Genomic DNA, 20,815 nt, shown 5'->3' with positions numbered 1-20,815 from the left:
GAGGCATAAAAGGCCCAATGAATCAGTCCCACACCTAGCCTAGCCGCGCTAGACCCAGCTCTTAAGACACAAGGGTCTAGGAACACTCGACAGGGAGGGAGGCGGGCTAAAAGGTTGTCTTTCAAATCACTCTGCAGCAGTTGGGTAGGTATACAACCAATCAGTGCAACGAATAGGCTGACGTAGTTCCTCGAGCGCCGGATTGTGGCTAAGTCCCATTAGCTTCCCAACCAGCGGAGCCAACTGGTATATTAAGGATTTGCCATATCCCGTCGGCATAAGTCCAAATACAGCCATGGCCATAAGTTTGGACACAAGTACCATGACGCTTGTGAATCTTAGAAAATACCACAAAATTGTCACTTACAATATAAATACCAGTCATAGCCATCAACCACAATGAAATATATTTCATTTTGGTTTTTCCCCTCATCTTCGCCACTCTAGTATCCTAGCTCTCAGGACCTGTCATTGCCATCAACCAAAATGAAATATATTTCATTTTGGTTGATGGCTATGACTGGTATTTATATTGTAAGTGACAATTTTGTGGTATTTTCTAAGATTCACAAGCATCATGGTACTTGTGTCCAAACTTATGGCCATAGCTGTACGTCTTTCTTCTCAATGAAACACTTCAGTGCCGTCCTTTGTTTATCTTTCAAGTTGAATTTTAGCTTCAAATCTTTAAGGGCTGTGGCCAAAGCCGAGTGGAAAGATAACTGTTTATTGTGCACCGGTTGTTTCTGTCAGAATCGTTGCGCCTCTGTCGTCACTTAGTTACGCCCGCCTTCTGACTCTACACTTCATGGTGATTGGTCCGGCCAGTTTTAGGAGAATCCAACCTCGAGCCTTATGGAGGGTAACTAGACCCACCCTGGCAGAGAATTAAATTCGTTGCCGTGGGTTGTCTAGCGCGGCTAGGCTACCCCACACCATCACTGTGCTTTAATCATACCTTAAATGCCACAGTCTGGTGATGTAAGGGTGAAGATACAAAAGAAACACGTAATTGTTTACAATTTGTACGATCTAACACATCACCCTCACAAAAGTTTTAGGTTCTGCCGTCTTATATAGCTCAAACTGAATATTGTAATCCTATTTAGCAACGGCAACTCCAAAAAAAAATCCACATCATAACTTATGTTATCAATTATTTCATCTGTTTCTGAATCTTGTAAATCATATTAGAAGATCATATTCGGTCTTCATCATCGCTATCAGCTGATAAAGTTTTAAAGTGAACACTGGCCCAAAGAATTACTGGCATCACTTTTCCATTGGCAGCACACTGGTAGATATTTTTTCAGTTGTTCAGTTTTCAAAGTGAGAAACAGTTTTTTAACACTAGTACAGCATGTTACTACCACTATTAGTGTGGTTGTTGTCAGATAATCTAGTTTTACCCCAGTGTTTTCTGTGAGGTTGTTTCATACAGACTGGTCAAAGGTGCTAAATATCTGCTGATCAATAGCCCCAATTTAAACATCTTTCCTAGATTTCACATATACAGTAACTGTAACTAAATTGGCTGTTTTCTCAGAGCAGAAATTTCTATGCTCCAAGATTTTACCGAGCAGAGCATTTTTAACATCAGTACTGCGGTCGACTGTATTCATTTAATTGTGGGAAGCAAAAATCTTGATCGCAGTTAATACTAATTTAATTCTGCAGTCCACTACTGTGCGAGCCATTGTGATTGACAATAGGAGCCTTCTTTTTCTTCTTCACTGCCTTAGCTGGTGTCCTTATCTGCACCTGCACTGGCATCGAGCTGTGTGTCAGAGTCAGGACCTCTTCCTCTCCACCAGCCTCCTCCTCTCTCCCCTCATTTTGTTTTCTAAGATAATCAGCTGCAGATTGCTTCATCTTTGGAAGACGCAACAGTTAAATGGATTGTTTCACGCTTCAGGTAGAGAGGTAGAGACTGTCTCAGCAAGTGAAGAAGGAAAAAAAATAGCAATACATTTCACCCACAGCAGTTATCTACCACCAGGAGAGGCATCAAAACGGCCTAATGATCGTCATGCACTCTCACCAATGTGACCGAGTAAAAATTAACTCACTTATGAGTGACTCTCATACTGGCAATCGGGAGCCTTGCAGGTAAATAGCGCCTGTCAGGCTAAAATTTAAGTTTGAAAATGGTAGAGAAATATATATATGATGTGTTTGACATGTAAGTTGGTGCAGTTTTCTTAATTTTGCGTAGTGAATGCGTAAATTGATATGTCTGCATCTGCATGTGGGCCATAACAAGCATAGATATAAAAATATAATTCCACTGCAGGAAAAAACTGGTCTTCTCTGTATTCATGTGCAAAATATGTGCATACATTGGTAACATCAACAATCGTTTGAAATGAGATGAAAAATATAGACAAAAATCCAATTTGTGCTTATGAATGCAAGTTATCTTCACTTTGAAAAATGTAAACTGGTAACGCAACAAACAGTTAATCTGAAATGTTGATACTAAATATTTAGAACCACATAATAAGTAACATTAATTTGACATGTAATATGTTACAGACTTCATCCCAGTTGCATTTCTTTGTACTAAGGAAAATGGGAATTTAGATCTTCCACAAAAACACTGATAACATTGCCATCTCTGATAACCTTATCATTTTAATTACAGTCATTGTTGGTGCAACTTATGTTTTACTGATAATTTAATCGCTATTAAACAGCAAAACAAATAAAAATCATGTTTGACTATTCACTATCATGTAAAGTTTCTGGGTCTAAAAATTCCCACATATTTATCATACTGACTCACACATGTTTGTCGCTGAACAGCAATTAGCTAAGCACCAATAGTACATATAAAGACGCCAGATGGTATTTAGGCTGAAGTGGTGCTGTGGTCAGCTTAGGCATCCCAAGCAAGTTCTACTCTGGCCTGCAATACACTGTAGCCGTCTGCCAGAGTCCTTGTACCTGTCTGCCTCAGTAATCTACCAGGGAGCAGACAAACATCAGTGAGCCTTATCTCTACTTCTCAGGAGCAGCCGGGGAAGGAGGCAGGAAAAAAGCAGGTGGCCCGGCGGCAACACAGGCAGACTGAGGCAGACCCGTGAATTCAGTCAACACACCAACAGTTCATGAAACACATACACACACACAAACACAAAAGCACATCAGACTTCCCCTGGAAAGAAAAAAAATTGAGTTCATGAGGTACACGCAGTGTTGTTTCTGCCAAGCAGTTAAAGAAGAATTATCTACGGCCAGTGCTGAGAGCATTGGTGATGAAGTGCAGCGAAGATTAGTTTAATGAGCATGACGTACCAGAACCAGTTCAACATTTTCAATAAGGCGGAGCAGAAGGATTTACACAGTAGCAGTAGGGACTGCTGCAGTTGACACGTACTGAGGGACTATAAAATGCCATCTGCACCAAAGTGATATTTAATACTTGCAACTTATACAAGATTGCACATGTGGGCAATGAAATTGAAACCATCTCACAAACCACTTTCCTTGAGCCAAAGTCAGTAAAAAGTCAAATTCTGTCAGTAGTAGATTTCACAGGGCACTGGTCCCTCAGAGAAATTCAATGTCTTTACAGCATACTGTGTGTTCTGCCATTTGTATTCACAGCAAACTGGAGCTGCCTGTGGGGGAATGTGGTGGCTTAAAAAATATGAAAAGCGTGTTATTCTGCATATGAATATGAATTGGGTTTTACTGTCACTGATACACAGAAGAGTTGGTAATATGGTATAGACTGTATCAGTAGTCCTACTTTCTGAGGTGTGTCTGTGGAGTGTGTATCTTGTTATAATAATTGTACATGCTGATTGTGTCTATCTGGTGTAAGACCTGCACCAACATATGCAATGTGTCAGCGTTAAAATCAATTTAATATGGACTTAAAGGAAAACGCTGTGCCAGTATGAAGGAATCAAAACACTGCTTGATGCTTCTAACACCCTGTTTGATCCTGTAAAACATGATGACTTGATTGGTAATTCAGACCCTCTGAGCATTCACCTATAAGCCTCCTGTGACGCTTTGTGATTTTTGTCTTAACAGAGCCCAGCAGGTAGCATTTGGCGAGAAGCCCCCAGATGATGATGTATTCTGTCTGTGAAATAAAACACCACAAAAACCATACTGAATCATTTTTAATAGGGTCCTGTCTGGCACCTTGTTTTTGTCTAAAAATACAAAATTTCTCCAGCTTTTGTGAGCTGGTTTTGTCAAAAATTAACCAAAATACGAATGTAGGAGAGATCACAGAGAAAGAACAGAGGTTTCCCTGAGAAGAAAGGAGAAAAGAGAGACGCTGCATGTTTAAACTGTCTGTCTGGTTTTATGCTGTCAGTATGAAGGATAAAAAGGTTATATTAATGTCGATACAACACCGTCATCTGGAACTTGCTCACTGACACCTACAACAGGCATGGGCACACAAGCATATACATCCTCACATCTTGACAGAAGAACTGAAATAGACGGTTTTAAAATCTGTATTGATTGTGTGACCTCGGAGATTAGCCTGAAAGATGCAAGATTGTGAGGTTTTGCTGAAAAACTGCTGCGTAACTGACAGGTCAGCTTGATACACAATCACTCAAAAACTGGCAAACTTATACAACTCTGAAATACCGTATATTGTATCACCTTTTGTTAACTCGTTCATGCAAAAAGAGCATTCGTTTTGTTTTTAGCCGTGGTTTAATAGTTGGCCTTCTCTCCAAAGACAAAAGTCGGGCTTTCGTCTCCTTTTAAGGTACACAATGATAAAAACGACAGAATTACTGTGGCAGTTGTTAAGAATTTAACCCATTTTCTTAGCTTGTTGGAATAAAAACTTTGACAAAGTCTGGAGGTAAGTCTGTCCCCATTGTTAAAAAGACACTTAAGCATTATGCAAGTTCTACCTCTAAACTAGAGTGCCAGAGAGGAGCATTGTGCACTGGAGATTTGCAAAATGTTGGATGACTGACACCGACAATTGCTCCTGCAAAAAAAAAAAGAAAAACAAATTCCGGGAGATATGTTCCTTAGCTTTGGATGGAAAATGTCTGCTGAAAATTTGTCATGTTGAAATTGTGAGAAAATGGGAGAAGGGAACTGGAGGAAAAGGTCATCCGCTGTGTCTGTTAAGATCTCATGGGGAGAAAACCTAAAAGCCAAAAAAAGAAAAAAGAAAAAAAAATGCATTTTTCATGGACTCATTTTACATGGACGGACAAAAACCTCTCAGCTAAAGAAATTTCAATAAAATAATCCTCTTTCACGCAAACAGGGCTGAATTATAGTCCAATAAGCAGCTTTTGTTGTCACAACTAAGTGCGGTCAAAACATTTTGTGGTGACAAAAAAAGTCCACTTTTCATTTTTACACACTGTGACGCTCACAGAAAAGAAGTGGTAGGGTGCAGTGAACTATATATGAGCTTTATAAACTAGAGACGCAGACACAGTTTGGACTCTTTAATTACAGGGACTGCAATCAATATTGTAACAGCACCTCAAGCAGCTAAAAGGACAACTTGATCCTGGTACCTGTTTAAATATTACAGTGCATCAGCCTGTGATGTGTTCAAGGTGTTATTGCGTGATGTCAGACTTATTTCCTTTTCTTTGTCACAACCTTATTTTTCCTTAAGCCCTTTCATCTGCTTCTAATTCAGTCAGCATTTTCCGAAATTACTTTCAACAACTCCCAGAGAAGTAGCCCGGACTTCTTGTCTTCGCCAATGCTTTTATTTATAGATAGAGCAAGCAATACAGCATACTAATCACCATAGTAAGAGCAGAAGCGTGCGTTTTCCTGGGCTCGGTTGTGTCTCTCACAAGAGCAACACTTTTGGAATCGCTGACAAAATTTTAGACGTGGGCGGTAATTCAGAGGTCGATCCTGATGTTTACCAATCATGTTGTAGATTGCTGATATTTTACCACTTAAATTAACCTCTTGTTCAGTAAAGAGTCAACTTTACACAGCAGTTTTGGCACAATCTACAGCATAAACCCATAAAAAGCACATTTTCTCTCTGTTTGTGCTGCTGCTTTATTTCAATGATGCTACATTCCTGTACATGATTCTCATTTCAAGTGAAATATTCTCACCTGATGAGCCAAGTTTGAGGCATCACATTAAACGGGAATGGACTTGTGTATTATTTTAGTCAAATTTCAAATAAATTCGGCAGACCTTATTACAAAAAGGTATTCTGTGGATGTTTAAACCCTCTGAAGCCCAAAACCCACAGACTGCTTTGAAAGGTGTGCTATCTTAGTAAAGGTGCCAAAATTACACCACTTATCTGAGCAAGAAACTGTAAAAACAGAAAGAATCATTGGATTTTTAGTTTGAAGTAATCATCTGTGACCTGTCAGTTTTTTCAGGAAAGTTAACCAAATCTGAACCTAAAACTTAGTAACAGTATGTGACAACAATAGAGGGATTTTGGCTGAAGCGTAGGTGAACCATATCATTTTTTTTTCCTTTTTTTGACACCTGTGTAGACCTGGTAAAATGAAAAACTTGACTCTGGTATTCTTCAATGTGTTCAAACAAATAATCAATTAAACTTTTTATTTTTAAACAATTATTGTCATTATATTGTTAAACTGCGCAGGAGATTTCTTTTTAATTCTAGCCGTGTCTACGATGTTTCCAGAGATGCTGGACTTCATACTGTTGTGAAAAATGAGCCCACAATGAGTGAAAATGTGAAAGAAGCAAAAAAAAAAAAAAAAAAGGCCCAGAAATTGTGTTGAGTTCAGAGGGTTAATGATGGATTCATAAATGGGACCTGCAGGGTAAAAACTGGTGACATATCTTGGATTATAATCATTAAAATGAGATATCAGCTGCAGCATTTTCTACAGCGGTTCAACGTTTTAAGAGGAATTTGCTTTAGACTTTTACAAATTTCAACAGCACATACAGTATATACACACAGAAAGTCGATTTACTTCCATTAGTCCCTCTTACACACATGGACATGACAGGCCTCGGTGTCCAAGCCGAGAGCACACAGATGGCAGCAAGCCCTCAGCCTAAACTCATTGTCATTCATTATTTTCTCTCCCTCCGTCACTCTCTCTATGGCGTCATTGAACAGGGCAGGTGAGTGGCTGACAAACACCTTCTCCTACCTTTGATCTCCTGAGGTGTGGGGCTCTAATCCATCTTGCAGCGCAGAAGGCTGTCTGATCTGGGTGGTTGCGGTGGCCACTTAGCTTCTCCTCATCTCACATACACATATAGTATGTGGCCCTTGGATCTCACAGAAGGTGTGTGTATATATATATAAATATATATATATATACACACACACAAACAGTTTGGGCTCTGCACGCTGAGCTGCTGCACACAGGCACTCTGCAAGACAGAAAAAAAAGAGAGATAGGAAATCTGAGTAAAAACGGCAAAGACGATAAATGTGATTTTAGAAAGAACACACATAAGCATATTATTTTGGATTGCAATCAGTTTCACTTTGCAAGCAATCCTTAGACACAAAGACATCCCATTGTTGCGAACAGGAAATCAAAAGGCACATAAAAGCAGGGCTTATCCTTCTTACTATCATTACAATGAACGATACATTTTCAGAAGTGCCTTCAGAACAATGGTATTGCATTATAAATCATATTTCTGGTCCGGTATCAGCTTCTGCAGTCCTATTACTAATGCTGAGGACAGTCATTTATTCAACAGAGAGTAAGTTTAAAATCTGCACTGTAAACCGCAGTCTCAAAGTTCATGGTCCCATTTTGCTGATGGCCTTGTTTTACTGTTTGTCCCTTACTCAGCGAGATACCCTTCCTCTTTATATAGCACATCCAACATTTTTCATACTGTCACTGCACATACTTTGAACAGCTTTTGAAACTCATCAGCATTCAAAACAACGCCTAGCACACAATATTGCAAGACAATTTCCACAGTAAATGAGAAAGTAAATGTCACTTACAAGATGAGCATTAATCTCATGTCATTGCATTTTAATGGCACCCTTACTCGGAGGAGAATTAAACTTCTCTCCAGAGATCAACCTTATCACTTAGCACCAGAGTGAAATTCATCCTCCTGCGTCACAACAGATCCTGCACATATCAACTTCATACGTATTCTGTCATTGCATTCACACACAGCCCACACAGAGACATTTAAATATAAAGTCATGATGTGACCTTGCTAAGTGATCAAATCTTCAGTCATAAGCAGGTTTTTCTAACTTTTATTGCCCCATCTGCGTATGTACTCTCACCGTGATGGTCAAAGATTTAACAAAGGTTGAACTTAAATTATTATTAATGGTGACATAAAAGAAGACAGGTTGATAGACAGCAGTACATGTCAAACCCTCCCTGCACACACCTCTTTCAACACTGAAAAGTTACAGGCCTTTATTGCCAATAAACAACAATGCAGCTCTGGTGGCTTGTCTTTTGCAATTTTTTTTCAGATCTCATTAATCATTTGGTTGATTCCTCGGTCCAGTCACGAATGCTGCTACTTTTGCAATGACAACAGACAAACAGAGCTGCCGATAGCACTGCTACTTTACCAACTCAACTTTGCCCTCAAAGTCCTCCAATGGCTAAAGCTTTTTTACAGGGATGAATCAACTGTTGTGTTCAAAGCTCCGTTTAATTCAGCTAGGAAATCCACTTGTCTGTAATTACTTGCAATAAGTTTTAAAGAATACATGTATCCAGCCTGAGATAATTTACTGTAGGAGCAGAATAAAAGGTTACATCAAATGAAAATCTAAGCTGGTAGAGGGGGATGTGGGGTAAATAGTAATGGGGAAACTTTTGAAGTGCTGACATATGTAAAATCTGAGCAGAAAGGATATTGTTGCTGAATGCTCCTTCAGCCTGCTCTCCTCTCCAACTCATTTCCTCTCCCTTTTACTCATTCTCTTCTTCTAGCCCTTAAAGCTTCAGCCTGCAGTATACAAACCAACAGTACAGAATCCATTTCCTATTAAACAGTGCCCAAAGGACTAAAATCCCTTTTGTACTACCTGCCATGACCATTAAAAGAAGCCCTGTAACATTTACATCATTTGAGTAAAGACACTGCATTGCAAATCTGAGCTCATCAGAATCATCAACACATCAAATGAACTTTGCTGTTGCTATTAAATGTCATCATGTTGCTGCTTCACATCATGCACTGCAAGGTGTGATTGGGATTTTAATACAATAAATGCAGTATACGCAAAAAGAACAATCATATTTTTAATCTGCACACATGTAGGTACAAAAATACCAGAAATGCTAGTATCTAGCAGCTAGCTTATTTATATATAAATATACTGTATATAAATAGAGACGGACGGACGGACGGACGGACAGACGGACAGACGGACAGACGGACAGACGGACAGACGGACAGACGGACAGACAGACAGACAGACAGACAGACAGACAGCTCAATGTGTTTAAGGTAGGTCTAAGTTAACTGCGGAACATGCTTGCAAACAGTTACACCATGACAAGCGCACAAATCATGGTATACTAAGAGAAATATGCAATTACGTTTTGGTTCAAAGATGTTTGTTATTTGTATGCTTGAAATGTAGCGAAAACACTACTTACTGGCTGCAAGGCACATTTGACAATATACACAACCGCTGTTTGTGTAAAAAGCTACATTATGAACAGACTTTATGAAATTGCTCTGATGTATTTTGGTTCATCTGCACAGATTACCCTTAGGCTTCAATTTTTCTGCAAGCTCACAGGCTCAACTACAATTTTGTAGAAACAGTAAAAATAATGGGTAGACAAATCTTGCACTGACAATATTCATCTATTTCACAAACAAGCTTTTGCTATTTACTAAGAGTCATCAAAACAAAACTTCTGACAAACGCATATGTAGTGTTAACTTAGGAAACTGTAAAACCTGCTTACTCACAAACTATTGAGTTCAGCTTTGTCAAGTTGTCAGACTTTGTCTGTATAGTACGTGCATACTTACAATGTAACACACACACTGCTTTACAGAACATAAAAAAAGGATTAATGAAAAAATCACACCCTAACAACCCCCTCCCCTTCTTTTCCAGTCCCCCTATTATGATATACATGAAGGACTCAATAAAAACAGGGAGGGAAGAAGCGCTATCATAAATACATCTCATAAATTTCATCAATCATAAATAAAAACAGGGGCAGGGTAAGTGTCAAAAATTCTGAATAGCAAGGAAGACAATTCTAGCAAAGTGAAGTCAACACTACATAAAACTGAAGTTGTTCACTGCCTTCTGTACTATTCAGTCCAAATGATGATCAGAAACATCCATATAATAAAGATAATATGCCCAATACAACTGTTCAAGCTCAGTCTAGCTGTAGAACAAGTTGTTACATAAACAGTGGGTGACACATCTACTCTGAAAAACAAGTGTCATTTTCAGCAATAGACAAGAATGTCAAGTTTTTTATGCAAGGTTTAACTCTGTTTGGTCCGTGCAGCCTTCACATATTCTGTATTTTCACCAAGAAAAGAACAAACTAGCACAAAGTCAGGATAGTCTCACACAGTCAGGCCGATCTACAAAACGTTGGAGGTCTGACTGCACCCAGTATCATTCTGTAACGGGGAAAATGCTGTGGTTTGTTTTCATTTCTTTAAATCATTCACAGTCATTTCAGGTGGCCATAAACCCAGAATGCAGCGATGGTACCCCTGCAAAATAGGGTTGGCCAATAGGAATTGTTTTTTTGGTGCAACAGTTTCAAGTTGGAAAGCGAGTGCACTGTTGAACAGCAAATGGAAACACCCTCTTTCCAGATCTTTACAACCATTCACCAGAAGAACCACACAGTCCTGCGTTCTTGTATCTAAATCAGCATCAAAACTTTCCATTCTCAGTCTGCAGGTTGCTGCTTGGAGGTGGTTTCCCATAAGAAGGGGGGGGGGGTTTGAAATTGGCAGGGAAGACAGAACGCCTCATTAAAAACATAGCTCCAGTGGCAGGTTTATGAACACAGTCTACATCCAGTAAGTCGGACTACATTTGTATGACGTGCCACATCGGGAGTTTGCAATTAATAAAATCGGTGATGGCTGAATTCAATTGAACTGCTTTGTTTTTCGCGGTTCATGTTTTCCATAACGCCTTTGCTTTTTGCTCTCCTTTAATAAATCATAATGTCATTAATTTTGTCACACTCTTACTGCAGTTGCAAAGCTGGGTGTAAACTCACAAAGCTTATCTAAGGTGTGAATGTGGAACATAATTAATGTCATTTATTCTCATATTTCATCTCTGCAGTTTACAGATGGCATCTCACTCTTGGTTCTTGGTGGACTTTTCACCATGCACTCTTATAATTATTTTTATGTCCATTATAAGGTCAGTTTCATTCAACTCCTTGATGTTGACAGTTCATTAGGTTACTACAATTGTTAAGGTTGTGTTTTTACTTGTTTCTGCTTGTTTGTTCGCAAAGGAGCGTAATATGTTTCAGTTGGACATCAGGCTGTTCTTCATCTATTCAGGTAAGTGTTGTGAAAAAACTGGCATGCTATAGGGAAAGTTACATGTAGCTTGTTACTAATACGATCCCATCGATAACTAAACCATTAATATTTGAAAAGAAGTGAAAAATATTTTCTATGTGTGCTATTTTTCATAGCTGTCAACACAGCAGTGACTGACTATGTTAATGAGCTTGTGTGTGTGTGTGTGTGTGTGTGTGTGTGTGTGTGTGTGTGTGTGTGTGTGTGTGTGTGTGTGTGTGTGTGTGTGTGTGTGTGTGTGTGTGTGTGTGTGTGTGTGTGTGTGTGTGTGTGTGTACGTGTTTATCTATACCGGTGGGGACCCGGTGGGGACTTCAACCTGACTCTGTGCTATATAGGTGGGGACTCGTCTCACGGTGGGGACCAAAAATGAGGTCCCCATGGGTGGCAACAGCGTTTTCTTGGCCATGTTGTTGTTACTAAAAAAAGTAAAAGTGCAAAAATGTTTCTTTAGGGTTAGGCATTGTTTTGGTGAAGGTTAAGGTTAGGGTTAGGAGTTAGATATGAATGGGAGTCAATGGTAAGTCCCCACAATGATAGAAAAACACAGTATGTGTGCGTGTGTGTGCCCATGTTTTTGCTATATTGAGGGGACCAAATGTCCCCACAACTATAGGAAAACCGAAAACTATGTCACTTGTGGGGACCTCATTTCGGGCCCCACAAGTTTAAACAGTGTTTTCTTGGCCATGTTGTTGTTACTGAAAAAAGTAAAAGTGCAAAAACGTTTCTTTAGGGTTAGCCATTGTTTTGTGTGTGTGTGTGTGTGTGTGTGTGTGTGTGTGTGTGTGTGTGTGTGTGTGCTGGTACCATATGTACCATCCGGAAGCACTATTCCCTGGGGTTCTATCTGCATGGACGTAGCAGGCCCAATGGGGGTTGCAGGGAGAAGAGGTGAGAAATACCTTTTAGTGCTGGTGGACTCTATGTCATTCCATATGGTTACTAAACCAGTGAAGAAAGCTAACAGCTACAGTGTGGTTGGCATGCTAAGAAGAGCTAAATACGAGAAGCCTGACATAATAAAGGAAGTTTTAGATAGCAATACAGTTTTGCTTGAAAGAAGAGGAATCCAAGAAGTGGAGCAGCTAGAGCCAGTTCCAGATTAAAGAAAACCAGGAACCAGAAACCATGGCTACGAGCACACAAGGCTTACCACCCTTCGTCGGAGTAGCCAACGTTAAAGGGGTGGTTACTATGTGGAGATCAACGAGGCTCTGGGCAGGCAGAGCTCTGAAGAAACTGGATGATGCTGAAAACAGAATCCTGTCAGATGATGCAGAGATGCAAGTCATCGGCGGCTGTGAGGACACATCTGATCTGTTGCAGATCGTGGGGGAAGTGACCGTCACCACTGAAGACGATGCATGGACGCAGCTGGGTGATGTGGTTAACCTGTCTGCTCCAGAGGATGATGAGTATCTTTTAAAATGACCTGGTGTTAGCTACCTGTGATCTCAAGGAGAGGGTGTCAAGTGGGGCCTAGTTATTTGAGATCCCAGGAGCAACCACCACCTAAATAAAAGCTTTAAGCAAACCAATGAAAAGTTAAAATGAGAAACTATATAAGTTAACCACATGATTATGCTTATGCTTGATGCAAGAATGATTTTAATAGGCTGATATATATTCTGGAAATGATGATTGCTATAGAAGAGAATGATTTAAAATAAGTTATTTGATCATGCTAAGAAAAATGATTTAAAGAAGTGATTCAGTGTAACTAAGTGAGTTTTGACTTGAAGTAATCTGTGCTGTTCTGAGCTGTATGCAGGCAGGATGGGAAAAGCAGAAGTCTCCTCAGAAATGAGGAACTTGGAGTTTCCACAGGATGACAGGATGGGCTCAGGCCTACATTGTCATGACAACTGAAGTGTGTGTAACAAGTGGATGTGTTAACAGAAAAGATGGAAAGAATGATGTATGCGTGATAGGAAGAAGGTTGTGTCTTAAACCTATGAATTAATTACCTGGGCGACATGGCGTCCCTGGGTGGGCAGGGCTCGACTAAGACAGACGCTAAAAAGGGACTCCTGTCAGATGAGACTGACCGACATGGCGTCCCTGGGTGGGCAGGGCTCGACTAAGACAGACGCTAAAAAGGGACTCCTGTCAGATGAGACTGACCGACATGGCGTCCCTGGGCAGGGCTTGACTACGACTAAGAGAGAAGCGCCCAAAAGAAGATTCTGAGGGTCCAGACCGACACCAAGAATCAACCGCCAGAGCCTTTCAGTGGAAACTGGGGAAGAGAGGGCGAATCTCTTCTGACCGAGGGTCCACAGCTGCGGAGATTGGGGAAGGAAAAGGACGAGCCCTTCTGACCGAGGATCCACAGCACGGGTGATCAGCCGACAGAGAGACACGGGATCATCACGCCTGACGGGAGGTACAGTGAGAACCGCAGGCTAGAAGAAGCCGCAGTGACCTTGGGCCAGCGCACCCCAGGAAAGAGGCACCGCGGAGCAGCCAGACAGAGTCTGCACTCATCCCTGCTCAACGGTCCTACGAGAGGTTTTGAGGAAGCAGATAACTCGAGACGACAAAGACGATGGCTGAGAGCCAGCCAGAGAAAGATGTACTCGTCCCTGCGAAAGAAAAAGAGCCAGTTCAAGAAGACGCGAAAGTCGGAGGCTCCGATGAATCAGAGGAAGAAGATTCATCTTCCAAAACCCCAGTGCCCGGGTAAACAACGATCAGTGAAGTGGTAAGAGTCCGCTTCGCAGAGCTTCACCCAGGTTCCACTCCGGTGTACCAGATCCAGATTGTACTGGTAGGAGAGGGATGGAGCAACTGTCTGCAAGAGACACAGATGAGGAAATGAGAGTTACAGGACATGCTGCATCGCAGGGTGAGAGCTCAGACGCAGATGAGGAAGTAAGGCCAAAAATAGAGTTGGCCACATCAGCTGCAGGCACCCCGGCTGCAGAGGCAGAGAAGCGGCTGTAGAGGATGGCAGCGTCACTAGGGAAGTGAGAAATTGAAGCACCAGAGAGCCCAGACGAGATTGGGGGGCTCACTGATAGGAAAACGACGAGATAGATCGTTTCGTCCAGAAGAGAAGAATTGCTGTCGGGATCGAGGAATGGGACCAAACCCCTAAAAGAAAAATTGTCCCAGAGAAGTACGTGGAAGAAGTGGTGCGGGTCGTACATGAAGCGCTTGGCCATGTGAGCACACTACCTACCCGTAGGGAGCTGGAGAAGCTGCAACTCTTGATTCCAGAGCGCCGTATACGACAAGTGCCGAGGGCCTGTGAAGTATGTGGTCGATACAACGCAGGATGCTGAGGGCGAAGAGTAGACGGGCTCACCATCCGGAAGCACTATTCCCTGGGGTTCTATCTGCATGGACGTAGCAGGCCCAATGGGGGTTGCAGGGAGAAGAGGTGAGAAATACCTTTTAGTGCTGGTGGACTCTATGTCATTCCATATGGTTACTAAACCAGTGAAGAAAGCTAACAGCTACAGTGTGGTTGGCATGCTAAGAAGAGCTAAATACGAGAAGCCTGACATAATAAAGGAAGTTTTAGATAGCAATACAGTTTTGCTTGAAAGAAGAGGAATCCAAGAAGTGGAGCAGCTAGAGCCAGTTCCAGATTAAAGAAAACCAGGAACCAGAAACCATGGCTACGAGCACACAAGGCTTACCACCCTTCGTCGGAGTAGCCAACGTTAAAGGGGTGGTTACTATGTGGAGATCAACGAGGCTCTGGGCAGGCAGAGCTCTGAAGAAACTGGATGATGCTGAAAACAGAATCCTGTCAGATGATGCAGAGATGCAAGTCATCGGCGGCTGTGAGGACACATCTGATCTGTTGCAGATCGTGGGGGAAGTGACCGTCACCACTGAAGACGATGCATGGACGCAGCTGGGTGATGTGGTTAACCTGTCTGCTCCAGAGGATGATGAGTATCTTTTAAAATGACCTGGTGTTAGCTACCTGTGATCTCAAGGAGAGGGTGTCAAGTGGGGCCTAGTTATTTGAGATCCCAGGAGCAACCACCACCTAAATAAAAGCTTTAAGCAAACCAATGAAAAGTTAAAATGAGAAACTATATAAGTTAACCACATGATTATGCTTATGCTTGATGCAAGAATGATTTTAATAGGCTGATATATATTCTGGAAATGATGATTGCTATAGAAGAGAATGATTTAAAATAAGTTATTTGATCATGCTAAGAAAAATGATTTAAAGAAGTGATTCAGTGTAACTAAGTGAGTTTTGACTTGAAGTAATCTGTGCTGTTCTGAGTTGTGTGCAGGGCAAAAAGCAGAAGTCACCATGACACTGCAGAAAGGAGGACATTGAGGAAGTTCTGTGGCCAAATATGGTCTTGGCAACATGTCTCAAGCAATGTGTGTGTGTGTTAACAACGGAAGGTGGATGCTGTGTACTTGTTGGAAAAACATGATTTCTGTATTACTGATGTATGTGATAACAAGTTGATTGCATGAGTTAGACGGTGTCAGGGGCGTACCTAGCCAGAGATGTGTGTATTAGAGGATGACACTATAAAAGAGAGAGTCAGAGACACTGAATTCGGAGTTCTCCCCCGGAGGGGGAGATGCTGCTCGCCGGAGCTGCTGGGGAGCATCGCCAAAGTTCTGAAGAGTCGACACCGGACTCTTTTGCCCAAGAGACGTGAAGACAACGCGGGACTTAGGCTCCAGAGTTCACTGAGAACATCGTTGGAGGCAAAGTCTTTGTCTGACTTTGTTCAACAAGCGAAGACCACACTCTGCCAGACAGAGAGTCCTGAGAGGTCTGCAGTTGTCCAAAGAGATGAAGAGAGGCAAGCACCCATGGCATCCAGAGAGGCGCAGGAGGCAGCAGCAGAGGGCTGCTCCACTCCAGGGGCTGGAGGACCCAGTGACCCACCACAGCCTGATGAGACGGGGGCTTTCCACCACCACCATCCGACTGAGAAGACAGCTGAGACGCCCGCACTTGTGTTCCAGCTGCTACTAAAGATAACTGCCAGACCAACGATTGGCTATCGGGACCTCTCCACTCCCCCTGCCTATGAAGAACACCCTCCATCCACAAAGAAGACTTCGTACCGAGTCTACTGGTCGATCAAGTGGCTCTCCCAGATGCAGGTGAAGACCGGGCGTGGCAGCTAAGGCCTGGCTGTCCGCTCTCTCTCCTAAATTTACTAATTAGAGAAGATTCTTAGGTACGCTCAGCTTAGTTTAATTTAGTTAAGTTAGAAATAATCAGAAATAATTAAATTGTTTAATCATGAATAATGCTGTGCCCCTGCTAATAATTGCTTAATAAAACGCTATATTGCATTTAAAGAGAAGTCTAATGAAATGATTATGATTCACCTATTCTGCATAGTGGTAAAAAGTTAAGTTGATTGTGTGCATTAAATCTAATGGTTCTTAAAGGTTACTTTAATCCAACTAGTTATTTAAACATTACCCCTGAGGTTAGTTTTCCAAACCTCTAAAACGAACCTAGGAATATCAACAAGTGCCACAGTTTTAAGAGGAAAGCTGTCGTTAACAAACGTGTTCAATAAATCAATTCTACTACTTAGGAGGGCTGCTTAGTAAGAGAGTATTTATTGGAGTAAGAGGGGTAAGACGTTTGGAAGAAGACAGTTAGGACCTAGGCGAGTATTCCTCGACACCAGCTTAATTATTCTGCTGAAACCTGTTAGGTGGAATACTAATAGGCAGATAGAATCTAACCCTTTAAACGGAGAGCTGGTCCTGATTTAACCTGAGGCAAGGGTTAAAGAAGGCTATACTGAACGACAATGTGTATTCATGTGTGTACATGTGCACACAAATAAAAGCACCCAAATTTGTACTTCATAACTAAAATTTAACAGTGCTTGGTTTTCAATGGATTTTTTCCCCTTTATCACCTACACAAGAGAAGTAAGAAAAAAAAAAGGTCTCCCAATGCAACTTGATAAAATGTTGTCCTGAAGTAACTTCATGTTGATTTCCTTCTTAACATGTTGTACCATTTTGAGCATTGGAACAGTACATGACATATGCAGATTGATATTTCACCATGAAATCAATGCAGTATGGAAAGGGCAGAGGAGTAGTATGGATTTTTCAGTTTTTGCTTTGGCAACACCATCAATCCCTATAGGTTATCTGCGAAAAGGGACAAACGGAGGAGAAGGAGCAAGACAGCAGCTAAGAGGTGCTGCAGCTAAGGTGACGGCTTAGGAAGGCTGTGATATATCTGTCCAGTACAGTGCAGTGAAGCAGCCCACCACTCCAACACATCTTCAGTAGGAAACACACAGAAATTGCCATTACTGCAACTGTAAGAAGTAAAAACAACAACAGATTTGCGAATGATTTGAAAAGCCAAATATTCAATCGTTATGGCAAAAATAAACATTTTCCATTTCTATTCTCTTTCACAACTGGAGTTACAAGGTGTCTTAAAAAACATTAGATAAGTCATTTTGCCAAACATTACCTTGCTTAAGCTTAATTTAGACAATTTGATCCTGTGCTTTGTCTTCTGTGACAACAAATCTTTTTTTTTATTATTTATACAAAGAATATGAGCAGTCTAAGGATAATAACTTAGGCTAGCAAGAAATAATCAAACAATGAGCTGAGCTGAGTTTTAGTTTGCGATTGATAAGACAGAAAAGTGGATAGCTAATCCTTTTTAAATACATAGTAACAGTTTATTTGGAAGCTGATGAACTGGTCCACAAGAGGGCATTCTCTGAAACTGATAAATCGCAGAGTGAATTTAAAGGAGAAACTCCGGAGAATGCGTAATGCATCACCGCATTGGATTTCTTGTTTATGTTTACCTCTTTTTAGGGATTCCTGATGTGCCTGTAAACTTGTGCTTTGACTTGCCAACTCTCTACTGTTGTTCTTAATACTGAACTCTGTCGCTTTGCGTCCAGATATGAAGGTATATAGCTTCCTATCGGTCTGTGCCGTGACCCCAATTGGAGAGCCATATTCAATGCAACACACAGGAGAGAAGAGAGGCGGCAGAAAGCTGCCCAGGCCGGCTGCAGGGGCCCGATAAAGCTTTTAGAATTCACAAGCTGTCATCACACCGTCCCTGATACTACCCTATCCAACTCCTCTTCCATCAACCCTGAGGTGGCAGAGGGACATTAGGTGAAAAGTTGTGTACAGTGACACCCCAGATGTGCAGACATGAAGAAGCAAATCCTCACCATTTCCTCCACCAACCCACATGGACATTAACAGATAGTAAACATTATATTCAGACAGGCAAACAGATTTAATCTAAACAAAGCCATAATCCTTCCATTGTTTTTAATCGAGCTGCGGGGAACATTTTTGTCAACATTTTCACTGACAAATTCGAATTTTTTTTTTTTTTGAAAACCAACGCAGTAAAGTCCTTTAGCTAAATACTGTCACAATCACACTTGCAAAGGATGGAAAAAGTGCACAGAGAGTAAGACAAATGGAGATCATGGAAGGTAAGGAAGAATAAGTTATAAAAGGCAGACAGCAGTAGAGTACAAATGAAAAGTAGGAGATAGACACTGAAGAAAACTGTTCTAAAAGGAAACTGGGTAAACTAGGGTGGTTTTCATGATTAGTTATGCTAGCAGACAGTACTATTGTTTAATTTCAGCAAGATACACTTGAATTGCTTCACTTTATGGGTCATGTCTATCTGTATCTTTGTTAGTCAGTGGAAAATATTATGATTGACAAGACCTTACAACAGAGTCAAGTCACAGTCAAACCACGAGAGGAGTGTAGATTTTATTTAAAGATGAAGTCTGCCAACAGCCAGCACAAGTAAATACAATTTTTTTATACAAACAATCATATTGACTGATGAGGGGAATCACGCATATGCATTTACACAAAGAAGACTTGAAGAGCAAAGCAAACAGAGCAACTTCAAGAGCTTCTTTTGGATCGTGTCTCAGGCTTGTAGCTTCGTGTTTGGCAGATGTTACAGCTGTATGGTATAGTGAAGGCTACACATTTAGGGATTTGACAAACTATGACACCTTCAGACAGGCTTGTAATCATGTGAGATTGGTGATTCCGGCATGGACCTCGCATAAAAGGACACTAACCAAACAGAGTGTAGTAACTGGACATGATGAACTCCAAATAAAGAAAAGGTGACAGAAAGATTAAATGACAGTTTAGGAATGCATGAGTGTGGGGGAGCGGAAGACACTCAGACTGTGAAGGTGGAGATGTGAGAGACAGACCGAAAGAGGCAGAGAAAAGAAGGATGAACTGCAAGAGAGAATAGAGAAGTAGCAGCAGGAGGGGGAGGGCATATTAGGAGCTCTAGAACTTGAGTAAGTGGCGGACTGCCACGTTGGGCATTGCAGGACAGAACAGACTCATTTAGGCGTCTGCAGTCGATGCTGCTGAATGGCAATAGTGCTTCCTCTGCTGTTGGTTTCAGGGACGTGCCTGGAGTGTAGAGTAGCCCCTTCCTTGTGGCCTGGGGCCTTAAATCAGTTCTGCACTACACACACCAACGAGCAGCTGCACGCACACTCTCTCCCACTGTTTCCATCTCACTCGCTTCCTTTTGGCCAGTAGAGATGCTCCATTTGCTCACTGTGACCCCAGGGTGAGACTTAAGAAGACAATATTGACCTTGAACTTCACAACATCAAGACATAAAACACACTAAAACAGATTTGGTAATAGAACAGCATGGAGAGGCCATAGTCAATGGGGGACCCAAAAAAGGCATCCAGATATGACAGTGCTGAAAATGAGGTTAGGAGGGGCTTTCACAAAGCTCTAACTGATGCAATGCTAATGGACATTCAAGAAACTGATGAGAGAGGCCTGAGGTGTAGTGTCCAGCCAGAAGGGAAGAATTTCAGAGGGACTTATTTGATCCAGGCATCAGTGAAAAATATTGAGCTATAACGAAGGCAGGCCTCCACACAAGTAGTGTGTCCTTCCTTCTGTCCCCTAGGTGGCCAGAATAATGAAAGCAACATGACTTTGAATCCTGTTGGGTTTAACCTTACCTGAGGATGCCAGGTGTTCCTATATCCTACAGTTGTTCATGTTCATTTATAATGCATGACCTCGAGTACAATATTCTTCCCTGAGGGTACACAGGTATATGCATAATTTACCACAGATTCCATGAAAGCAGACCTCTGGAGGAATGTGTCTTGTCAGGAAATCCTGCTGATGACAATACCACCGGCAAGAGACATTTCAGTAATTTGTCAAAAAAGAAAGAAGAAGCTTGAATTCAATTCAACAAGATTCAAATTCCCTCCTTATATCCATCACTGAGACAAGAACACAGACAGTT

General features: G+C 41.4%; 1 protein-coding gene across 4 annotated transcripts in view; it reads right to left on the bottom strand.

The window, feature by feature from the left end:
* grik4 (glutamate receptor, ionotropic, kainate 4) overlaps positions 1-20,815 on the bottom strand; it is a 337,318-nt gene that overhangs the window by 230,186 nt on the left and 86,317 nt on the right. For all 4 annotated transcript variants that reach the window (XM_051958364.1, XM_051958363.1, XM_051958365.1 and 1 more), the window contains one exon: positions 7,125-7,350. The gene's annotated coding sequence lies outside the window, so the exon portion shown is untranslated. The remainder of the gene's footprint in view (positions 1-7,124; positions 7,351-20,815) is intronic.

The sequence above is a fragment of the Acanthochromis polyacanthus genome, chromosome 13 (genome assembly GCF_021347895.1).
Source record: "Acanthochromis polyacanthus isolate Apoly-LR-REF ecotype Palm Island chromosome 13, KAUST_Apoly_ChrSc, whole genome shotgun sequence".
In the NCBI taxonomy this organism is placed as follows: domain Eukaryota; kingdom Metazoa; phylum Chordata; class Actinopteri; family Pomacentridae; genus Acanthochromis; species Acanthochromis polyacanthus.
Note: the sequence above shows the minus strand (reverse complement) of the source record. Positions and strands in the feature narration are given on the sequence as shown.